At 40.6% G+C, this 11938-nt stretch overlaps 1 protein-coding gene across 1 annotated transcript in view; it reads left to right on the top strand.

Annotated features, from left to right (window-relative positions):
* Positions 1-1196: 1196 nt before the first annotated feature.
* LOC147703657 (uncharacterized) overlaps positions 1197-11938 on the top strand; it is a 742215-nt gene continuing 731473 nt past the window's right edge. The window contains exons 1-2 of the mRNA XM_086929538.1: positions 1197-1309; positions 1397-1491. The gene's annotated coding sequence lies outside the window, so the exon portion shown is untranslated. The remainder of the gene's footprint in view (positions 1310-1396; positions 1492-11938) is intronic.

Here is an 11938-nt window from a genome sequence, read left to right as displayed (position 1 = left end):
GAAAAAGTGTTACAACTGCACGCATTGTAATAACGTCACAGAAGGCGCATTCCTGTTACATCCACAAAATGGTAAAAAATCAAACTCAGACAACGGACTGATTGCAATTCAGCTTACGTTATTTACAGCATTAAAGGTCCTTGTGGAAAACTGTACATAGGGAAAACGGAACGCAAAGTTAAAATAAGGATAACGTAGCATAAAAGCTGAATCCGTAATAAAACTCTGACATCAAGCTTGGTTACTCACTGGATAGAGATGAAACACACTATCCCTCAGCTCAGGTTCCAAGTGTTAGAACAGATACAAATTTTGCCGGAACGAAACAATTCTAGATGGTTGTCTCAACGAGAAATCTGGTGGATAGATTTCCTTGAAACTTTGATACCGAAAGGTCTTAATGACAAACTGGATATGATATGCTTCCTTTGATTAGAATCCTAGCCAACAAACACATGCTCTTTCAGCACTGATATCAAAGTTAACCTCTTTCTCCTTTACATTAAATATCAGTACCCATAGGTCTAAAATGGCAGTTTTCTAACCAGCAATAAAATAAACCCTGATGGTTTAACAGAATGAAGCATGTAAAATGAGTGTTTGCCAAACTGGATATGATATGCTTCCTATGATTAGAATCCTAGCCAACAAACAAATGCTCTTTCATCACTGATATCAAAGTCAACCTTTTCACCCTTTACATTAAGTATCAGTACCCATAGGCCAAAAATGGCAGTTTTCCAACTAGAAATAAAATAAACCTTGATGGTTTCATAGAATGAAGCATGTAATATGAGTGTGTGCCTCGTGGTCTTATATACTGATTTTAAATTGATGCATGTCTATAAAGGCTTCAATCATGCCAACACAATCGTCTATGTTTATTCAGACCATTGTCTTACGTTTATGTTCAAGTCTTTGTTGGAACGAAGGATGAACTGAAATCACCTTGCTCACAATAATAATCGAGACGGCTGTTGCCGATTTTTTATGAGCAGTGAGGCTTCCATATACTTGGGTGACAACGTTTTGAAGGATTTTTTTTTTTTGTAGTAAATGTTCATGTTTTACCAACAATACATGTTTGTTAGTCTTTCACCATCTGTCGTTTCCTTCAATTTAAACTACCAATATGGCTGACGCTGTTACTGCGGACTTTAGTCCACCATTAATGTTGACTTACAGTCAGACTGAAGGTTTACTTCCTCAGTCTGTTATTTATGTCCGCCTTATCACAATCTAGTCGGAAACGTTTTTGTTTAGTGAAGGTCGAGTTTGGCGGTTCCACGAGTGAAGCTTCTGTTTGGAGGTATGTTAGACCTACAACAGCATTATTTCAATCCGTCAGCTGTGTTATCTAGCAGCTTCTTAGTTTGTTTTTATCTTATTTTGTTAGAATAAAAGCGGAACGTTCGAGTTAGAAGGATTATTGCACACTTTGTGGTATTTCAGCAAGGTCACTACGCTTCGGACACAAGCACCTCTTTTCAGGTATTTTGGGTTGTTGGAGAAATTATATCGGAAACTCTGAACCTTTTGTGTTTGTTCAGATTGGGAAGTTTTCTATATTCACCCATAGGTGTGAGTAAGCTTGGCTGGCCTTTTGTTTATTTGTTCGCATCCACATGTCTGTCATCGACCGACCATCTCTACATGTCAGGTAATTTCACGCAAGTTCTTTATTACACACACAGTAACGCCCATTTCAGTTCACTAGTATCGTCAGTCTATCTAGGGCATTGAATAGAGTCTGCTTTTACCCATTCTCTTAGTTTCCATCTCGTGCCATAGCATAATTACCTTGATGCACCAGTCTGAGTTAACACAATAAGTGTGGTATGTTTTCCGTTTACGATGTGAGTCCACAGTGATTATTGTTTCTTCTCATATACCTTCATAGGCTTACCTTGGAGTCCTCTTGTTGACACTTTTTAACCTAAACTATCACTAAGCATAAACCTAAATCGACACCTGCCATAGACAGATTCACTTTTTTCGGTTGGACTTTTTGCTCTATCTTTCTCTTTGACTTTAAGTTCTTTCTGACTATATTCTAATACTATATGCAGAACAGTATACCACTTCATTGAGATATAAATAGTGATTTGAGTCGCGATGTAAATGTATTGAATGTTTACAATCAGGTTGTTTATTGAATGTTCATTTTTCCTTACAGTGCCCCTGACGAAGGGATTTTTCCCGAAATGAATTGGGACTTGACGAAATTGTTATGTTTTGCAATAATGAATGTTTTTGTTTAGACAGTTAGTCATTTGTCTAGCTCAGGATTATGACATATGGAAATTAACTGGTGATTAACAAATGTATTTTGGATAATGTCTGATGAAGTGAAAAGTTTAAGTTAATCCATACAATTAAAACTCAATGAGTAAGCATCAAACTTCGTAGTTTATGAGTTTATCAAGGCAGATGGAGTTCTGCCGCCAGTAGTGCGGGCAGGGCCTGGTGACGACTGTCACCAGACTGTGTTTAATTCTAGTTTAATTAGAGGGTTGCTCCCTCTATCCCACCCAGCACACTCTTTCAAAAAACTGTGAGTAAAACAGTATACATTTAAAGTTCTGATTCATTAGGAGTGCGCTACACAACTCAATTTTTTCCTTTCTATCTGTGGCAGATCGGCTATTTTCAAATGGTGTTGTTGCCACGCCTGCTATATCAATTGCAGAATCATCTGTATCCGGTACCTCCTATGTGGTTTCGGCAGGTCAACTCTGCGTTGGGACAATTTCTGTGGGCAGGGGGGCATCCAGAGTGATGCTGCAGATCTGCTTTCAGTCGACATATTGTGGGGGCTGGCCATGTCTGATATCCAATCGTATTATATGTAGCCACCCCTGTTCTCCCAGGAGCCAGTTTAGCAAAAGGCTGGCTTCTCTTGCAGAAGAGAATTGCCCTGGGCAACAACTTGATGTCCCTGCTTTCTTGGTTACACTCCTAGCATCTGTGGTCATCCCAGTCATCAGACAAGCATTCTTGTTCTAGTGGCTATTTGTGTGCCCACGCCAGGGCTTTGAACACTGCTTTGACTTGTGATGGGCATCTCCTGCACCTGATGTGCATCCTTGGCATCTGATGAGTAGTCCCTGCATAATGTGACTATCCTTGGCATCTCCTGGATATTTTTGGGAAATTGTGAGTAAGCCTTTTGTGTAATGGTAATCTAGGGCAATGTAAGGCAACATGGATCCATCTGAGGAAGTAGTTCGTGTGAGCATGTCATGAAAATGGCAAGCTGATTTCTGGTTGTCAAAGTAGTGTATTTACTATAAATGAAAGGCAGGTGTTTGTGGTCAAATTATTTTTATAAATACCAAGCTTATGTTTGCTGACAAGATGATTGTTTTTACTGCTGTTACCTGTACCTTTTTGCAGTGATACTTCGGCTCTGCAGCAATCTTTGGAGGAGCCTTTCCCTTCCTCTGCCCACTGTGCAACTTCTCGCGGCCCCCGCTTCGCGGGAGCCGCTCGTCCCCTGCTTCGTGGGAGCTGCTCGTCCCCTGATTGGAGAGGGGTCGTGGACATTGCCGCATATCGTGTGGTGGACTTTGGGCTCAAGCTGACAGCCAACAATCACTAGCCTAAGGCGGGACTGCAAGGTCCAGTCCACGCTGATCGCCCGCAGCTGCTCCTCTTCCCGCCCCTCCCTTGAATTATAAACCTGGTGAATTTGGCGTACTGGTGAATTTCTACTGTTACCTGTACCTTTTTGCACTGAAACTTGGGCTCTGCAGCAATCTTTGGTGGAGCCTTTCCCTTCCTCTGCCCACTGTGCAACATCTCGCGGCCCCCGCTTTGCGGGAGCCGCTCGTCCCCTGATTGGAGAGGGATCGTGGACATTGCCGCATATCGTGTGGTGGACTTTGGGCTCAAGCTGACAGCCAACAATCACCAGCCTAAGGCAGGACTGCGAGGTCCAGGCTCCTGTGTGCGGCGCTGATCGCCCGCAGCTGCTCCTCTTCCCGCCCCTCCCTTTAGCTAAGACTATGTAATCAGTGGTTCCCATTCACGCGTAGCGGGACGAGGGCCGGACAAAGGGCGGGCCCTCTGAGGCCCTCAGAGGCTGAAAAGGCTGGTGCTGGGCTCCTTTCTGTTCAATTTTTAAGCATACCCATATATCATTGCCCCTTTTCTGTATTCTGAGGTTATACTTACTTGTTATGGTTAACCCACAATAAGTTATGACTGCTAAGAAACTGAGGTCTGGAAGACTTTTGGTAGGCAGGTCTAGCTCTAAAACTAAATCTAATCCATTACGAAATAAGGATGGCCAGGCTTCTTTATTAAAGGGGAAATCTCAGTTATTCAGCTTATGGGAAAGGGGCAAGGATAAAATCCTTACTGGGGTGCCTATGCTAAACGATAATTTAAAGGTCGGTGACGATGTGGGCCTTCCCGCAGAGAATAGGTATATTGAACTCCCTACTTCTATTGCTGTAACTACGGGGGTAGAGAACGTTGGCCACCAGTTAGAAGGGTTAGGGAGTTCGTCTGTACCATCAAAAATGTGTACTCCATCCCGGCGAATTGTTGACACCACAAATAAACTTGGCCTTCTACCCCCCCCCCCCCCCCCCCCCGCCCCCACCTCCCTGGATTATCTGCACCGAGTTTTAAAACAGTAGATGTGATGGTACATAGCAAAATGTCCAACTTTGGGGAATCCCCAATTCCTTTAAAAGATGCTTCTGGCACCTCATTGCAGGGGTAACGCAAAATATTGATTCCCTCTTTCCTGATATAGACATGGATCTTTGCAAAAGGTATATAGAGGATGAAATTGTTAGGACGTTAGATCCAATAAAGACCCCGGTAGTACCTGCTCCAACAGGGTTTTATTATATAGCAGTACGCCTTCTAACAATTCCCAACTCACTTTGCCCCAATTAAATATTTCTGCGAGACTGCAGCTTAATATAACTAATACTGATCTTAACAGGTCTGCTAGGTATGATAATCCAGTTTCCGAATAATTGTTATCTCTTGAGCATCTGCTCTCTTCTATTCTTACTTTTTTGGAAAAATTTGTTGGCGGTTCCGATTGTGTTTTGGAAACCGTGACCCAAATATTAAAGGTTCTTCTAAATAGTAAGCGGGGGAAGGAACCTAGTTCTTTTTTGGCGACTGTCCAATCCGGCTCTGACGTACCGAAGGTTACGTCGGAAGAGAACGTGATTGTTGACTCGGACCAAATCGACCTAGTGGAGTATTTTTTGTCTACAGATAAGAAGAAGGTAGTAGCATCTCAGAAGAACTCCCCTATAAAACTTCTGAAAGCTCCTAGAAATAATTGTGCTGCAGAGGGCGACTTCGAAATTGAATCTATGGGTGACCTGGGAAAAGGAATAGGTCAAGATCTATTTCCCATTTTTAATCCTCTGGTAAAAGCTGGAAAAGAGGAGGCACCGGCGTCATCCGATAAGGGAAAGATAGGGAACTCAAAAAAGAATGGTGGGAAAAGGAGGAAACTGTTACGTAGATTTGCGAAAAAGAGGCGGAGGAAAATTATTTTTGAAGACCACCCTAATATTATAGTTAATAACTCTCATGAGGACATTCGGGAGGATAAATCTCCTCATGAGATGCAGGTCTCAATAGACAAGGGAGTGGCATCCCCACGCCTCCAAAATGTTTTTCCCTCTACCCCCATTCAGCCTACAATAGGTTCTACTTGTCCGGCACTTGGGGGGTTTACTAATATTGTTCCTCCTGTGGAGTTGATGAAACCTGTTGGCCAAGTGTTGACTGTTCTTAACCCTCTCTCGAAGTCATTTCCTGTCTTGGGGGGAGGGGAAATGGACGCAATAAGGCCAACTGAGATAACTGAGGAGGAAAATATCGATACTCTTATTTTAGATTTTTTCCCACTATTTGATTCTGATTTTATTTTAAGTAGATCCATGCTTCTCAAATGTTTTCAGGAGACGGAAAGCTTGAAATTGTTACAATCAAATGATAAAGACTTAGTAAAAATTTTGAAAACTGATGTTGGGACTCTAACTAGAGTAAGATTTTACTCAAAAATTATTGTTAATCTTATTCTTCAAAAAACAGAAAGGTTTCAGTGTAGAGGGATTGATGTTATGCCTTTCTTGGTAAGACCTCAATTTAATAAATTAATGGGAAAGTCTTTTGTTTTCTCAGGCAGTAGTTGAAAGTAATGTATATCCCTCTGAATTTGAAGACCTAAAAATCAGTATCGCAAAAAATGTGCGGCATGTGGCGTATTTAAATCCCCCTCTCTCTTACTCTCAAAGGGTTGTAGCAGAGGAGTGGCGTCAATGGAATTGGTTGCCTGGCGTCCTCTCGAGTAAATCTACATATAATTCCCAACCGCAACCTTATTTTTAACAAAGATCTCAGGATTTTATCCTGGAATGCTGCAGGAATAAGAAATAGCCCTGAAAAATTACAATTCCTACTCTCATTAGAGTTTAGTGTAATATGTCTCCAAGAAACTTGGTGCGTAGAGAAATTCCCTGTGGGAAAGGATTAGTTCGCTTTGGAAGGTAGAGCTACTCCCTCAAGGAGAGGTCATGCGAAAGGGGGAATAGCATGCCTCTTGTCTACTAAGATAAAATGGAATTTTATCCATTTTTTAGATCCTAGTAACCTTTTTCAGGCAGTTAAGTTATTTAACTTTGCAAACTCTGAAAGCAAACCTATTGTTTTGATAAACGTTTATATCCCACCGGATGCCTGTTATAATGAAACTTTAAAAAGGGTTTTTTTATACATTAAAACATTTTTGGAAAATGATTCCCCTCCCCATATAATTTTATTAGGGGATTTTAACTGTAAAATCTCTAACTCAAGTTTGGAGATTTTTCGAAATAAACATAAAGAGGAATCTTTACAGATTCCCCAAACCCTTTTTCCTGGGAATATTAAGACAACTAAGAGAGGGAAAATGCTTCTTGAAGAACTCTCTGAAATTGATGGAATTATAGTAAATGGTAGGCTTTCCTCCGATACTCCTGCAAATTTTACGCATAAGTCTAATAATGGTGAATCTAGTTTAGATTATGTGGTGGTGGATAGTTCAACCTTTTCCCTTCTCAAATACCTCATGGTCAATCATACAACTTATAGTGACCATAAAATAATAACACTCTCTATAGATGTAAATCCTCCTCCTACGGATCACTGGTCCTTAGACAGTAATCTGGTCAGCTTTGGAGTTCAAACCGTAAGATGCTTTTGGAATTTTAAGGCAATTAGGGGTATTGAGAGCCTCCTAGATATCGCAGTGAATGATCTGATCAATTGGAAGGGTTCTGAGTTAATATGCTTTGCTGACTTCTTGAGCAAGGTGTTATTGGTTGAAAAAAAAACGTTAAAAAAAGAAGAAACTAAAAAACTTCCTAGTTCCCTCCGGTTGCTCAATTTAGAAATAAATAAACTTGTAAGAGAACAGTATTTGAGTCTTTGTCCTCTAAGACATCATAGATTAGCTCTATTAAAAAGGAGGAGGAAAAGGCTGAAAATCAAATTAAAAAAGGAAAGTGAGGACTCAGTATGGATTAAACTACAGGAGGCTGCCTTTAGCGGCCAAGCTAGATTATTCTGGTCGCTCATTGGTGAAGGTTGTGGTGTAAGATCTTGATCCTTACCAGTCCCGATTGAAGAACAAATTTGGGTAGAATACATCTTGAATTTGTATGCCGGAAATTGAATGGTATTTTATGTGTGAATATAATACCCAGGCAAATCTCTAATAACCACTAGCACATGAATAATGGCATTTGCCAAACAAAATAACAGTGATCAACAAACGTTTTTGCACATAGGATACATTTTAATTCCTTTTATAAAACATGATTCAATGATAAAAAATGGTACATTAATTATACATACATGATAAAATATTTCAGCATTATAGCATATGCATAAATTCAGGCATTTATCAAATACAATTTGAATATACTAAAAGATGGTTTCCTGTAGTCGTTCGCGATAGAACGAAAGAGAATAATTCCGGCCTTGTCCCGCCTTCCGAAAGGGCTATTGAATTGGCTTTAAGGGCATGCGTTCCTCGGGATCTATGGGCCCGGACGAGTTACCTATTTCTGTTTTAAAACAAAATAGTGTTCTCAGAAGTAAGATTCTCTTCCCTGTGTTTAAGTTTTGTTTTTTGCACAAAATAATTCTTCCCTCCTGGAAGGGTAGAATATTGGTCCCCCTGTTTAAGAAGGGAGACAGAAATACTCCTCAAAATTACAGCCAGATTGCCCTTTTAGATGCTATTGGCAAAGTTTTCGCCAAATGCCTTTTGCAGTTAATTAATGATTGGGTAGGGGAGAATAATATATTGCCCCTTGACAAAGGCATGGCAACATGGACAATTTGACCGCCTTGCAAGTTTTATCGGAGAAATACATCAGGATCCGGGGAGGGCGAATTTATGCTGCATTTATAGATTTCTCCACAGCGTTTGACAAAGTTGATCGTCCTCTGCTGTGGAGAAAACTATCGGACCTTGGAATGCCAGCTGAGCTCTTGGACTTGGTCCTGGAGCTTCATTCCGATACATGGTGTAGAGTGCTTTTGGGAGGGGAAAGAAGCCTCTCTCAAGCTATCCCGTCTGCCAATGGGTTGAAACAAGGCTGCCTGTTGGCCCCATTACTGTTTTCCTTATACCTATCAGATCTTCCCCAGACCTTATGGTCAAGTGATGGTATTGCCCCAGTGCTGGGGGGCAAACCGATAGTATGTCTGTTATATGCAGATGATATACTAATTTTGGACTTGACCCCTAGTGGTTTGAATAATCGCTTGCAAGCACTCCATGGATTTGCAGAGACACATCATTTGAGGATAAATGTATCTAAGAGTAAAGTTATGTGTATTCTAGGAAGGAAAAAGCCCAAATATGGGAGTTTCTCTTGGAATATAGGGGGTCATGGGTTAGAAGTGGTTCAATCCTATGTTTTCCTGGGGAAAATAATTTCTAGTACGTTAAGTGACAAGGCCCATATAGCAAATAACATTCGGAAGGCAATGGCTCATGGGAAGGGCCTAAACACCCTTTATTAGATCTACTGGCCAGAGACATTTTGCTTATTTGTTGGAGGTCTTTAGAGCTAAAGTCCCGGCTTCCCTACTATATGATATAGAATTACTTGAAGTGGGGAAATGGGGTTTTCTGAACACCAAGGAAGGGAAAAATTTACGGAATTTGTGCATGGTTAATACTGCTTGTAATATAGCGGCTCTTAGGCTGGAATTTGGCCTACGAAGTGTTTGGGTCCAGGGCCTTGCTGGGGTAGTACGGTGGGCTTCCAGTTTGGCAAAGGGTGAACTAGGCACTTTAAGATATTTGATCCAAAAGAACTTCTTTGAACCCTAAAAGAGTACTCCTTAATTATAAAGAATTTTAGATTAGCAGTTGATCTCTTGAAATTAGATGAATCAACTCTTTTTTCTTTATCTGCATACCAGTTAAAATCGACCTTAAAACTGGCTTCATGGAAACTAAGTTTTGTAATGGATAGGGAGGCTCTCATTGTTAAGAGAGGTCCCCTACCAGTCATTAATTTCTATCAAATTAGGATTATTCAACCGTATGTTTCCTGGAATCTCCCCCATGGGATATGTCGTTTTTTGTTCCTTCTGAGGCAGGACCTACTTTTTTAAATAATCTATTGTCAAAATGGTATGGCTCATTAGTAATGTGCAATTTTTGTAATAACTCAGAACAGGATGTTAAGCATGTATTATTTGTATGTCCGGCTTTAAAACAACACCGTCTTAAATGGTTGAGACCTATTTGTTTAAGACTAAGTATCTTGTCTGCCCCTGCTTTCCTAGATGCTATTTGTAATCCGCCTAATGAGAGGTTTTGTTTTACAATTTTTAACTTTTTTAAAAGTTTCTTAGATATATATTAGTCTCTTTTTCTGTTTCTCTTCTCTTTTTTTGTCACATTTGCTGTAAATTGTGTAAATTCCATTGTTTGGTGATTTTACGTGGACCTCTGTTATGAGTTCCAAAACATAAATAAATAAAAACTTGACTTGACAAGATGATTGTATCGTTTTATTGGTGTTGCTATTTCCTTGGTAGCAGGGGACGCGGCACTTGAAGCTAGCACTTATATTTTATTACACATGGGAAAGAATTTCCAAATCTAAAACTGCACTTTGGAATGTAGACATGCCTTCCTCAGAGGTGTGTGTGTGTGTATGGGAGTTAGATTACTGAAGGAGGTGGCCTGGTAGCTAAGTTCCACAGAGGGTCTTTGAGGTGTGACAGGAACTTAAAATTATATCTCCTTACGGAAAGGAGGATGATACAAGAGATATTGAGGTAGTGGATTCTGGAAGACTGGGCATAGATCTGTTGTCTCATTGGGTGGCCTTGTGTGCATGGGAGTGTATGTGATATTTGAACTGGCTAGTAAGAGTTAATTCTGAATGGAATTCGAAAGCTGGTCACTGTTTTTGTGAGTAATAACCTTGGGACAGGCCCTCTGCCCTCCAAGCGTAGCATTGGTGGTAACGGGTTGATATCATTGTTGGTGGGAGGACACCTGACATGCCAGAGGTCACACACTTGCAGAAACTACAAGGCCCAAGGGGTCCTAAGGCTGTGCTATCAGGCACTACATTTAACTAAGCTGCTCAACACTTTAGAGTGGATTATCTTGCTTTGGGTGGGCAGGGAGAGATTAGTGTTGTAAGTTGTTTCCTAAGGTGTTTCTGCCCTACAGCCTTAGGCACATAGAGATTGCTACACATATTGTATTGCTTAATTTGGCTTTATAGGACGTACCTTAAACATATGTGGACCCAAGAAAGAAATAAGCGGCGAAGGCTCCACACAGATTACCGTATCAGTTGTTGCTTCACCACTTACTGAACTATCGCCAAGAGTGGGTTGGAAACGCCTGGTAGCTATTCCTTCATCTGGGAGGATGAGGTGACCTTGACTAGGATGGATTTGAAACATGACCTGTTTTCCTCTTTGTTTTTTAGGATGAGGGTGTAAATGTATCCCGAATGCATGTTGTACTCTGCGTTTCAAGGAGCATTGTACCTACAATTTACCATTCTGTGAAATGACACTATAAATAAACAGGCGTACGACACCCAGCCAGTCTGCGAGTGTGTTTCCTTTTTGAATGATGCAGGATTAGTGTTTCCTGGAAACAGACCAGAATGGAGGCGCTAAATTTACTTAATAAGGCATAGTGCGATGCTTTACTGTCTATATCACACAGATGAGTGCATGTGGGCAGCACTGCACCAGCTAACGCCAACAAAGCCCCTGAGTGCAGCAGTGGAGTAACTTGCGTCACAGGACATTATGTAACTGCTGTTATCAGAGTATGTAAGATTTATTGTTTTAAGAAAAATCATTCAAAACAGCTGTTGTGCAAGTGTGACATCCATCTTATATTGTTTTTTCTCAAAAGAAATCGAATTATTCCAAGAGGACTGTTGCACCAGCGTGTGCATGCACGTCGCGCCTTCTAGCAAAATAAGGAAGCATTCAAGCAATATGAAAGCCACGAGGTGATATTAGTGACACCTTTCGGCTTTGTCAGTGCTTGCTGTTTTCAGTATTCGTAACAATACGTGTTTTTTGTTCTGATATGTTCTTTTGAAACATCATAAAATCAACGGTCTTTTATATTTAAATAACAGTATTACTCAAATTAATGGTGCGTGTTAATCAATTTCAGAAGAATGGAGGACAGGATATGGGTACTTTTGTGGGGTGAACAGTGAACATAGCGGGTGCGGACATTTATGTGGAGTAGATACACAACCCACTGAACTTCTTTGGTGCATTCTTTTGCTCTTTTTCATTGAAGAAACTTAAAATGTAAATGGCCAGAATTTAAATCTACATTTCTATTCTTGACCCCCGACTACAGTGTGAGCCCAAGTTATGTATTATGTAAAAAAGCTTG

Source organism: Lissotriton vulgaris, chromosome 7 (genome assembly GCF_964263255.1).
Source record: "Lissotriton vulgaris chromosome 7, aLisVul1.2, whole genome shotgun sequence".
NCBI classification, from domain to species: domain Eukaryota; kingdom Metazoa; phylum Chordata; class Amphibia; order Caudata; family Salamandridae; genus Lissotriton; species Lissotriton vulgaris.
The sequence above is the reverse complement of the archived record's forward strand: the minus strand, read 5'-3'. Positions and strand labels throughout refer to the sequence as shown.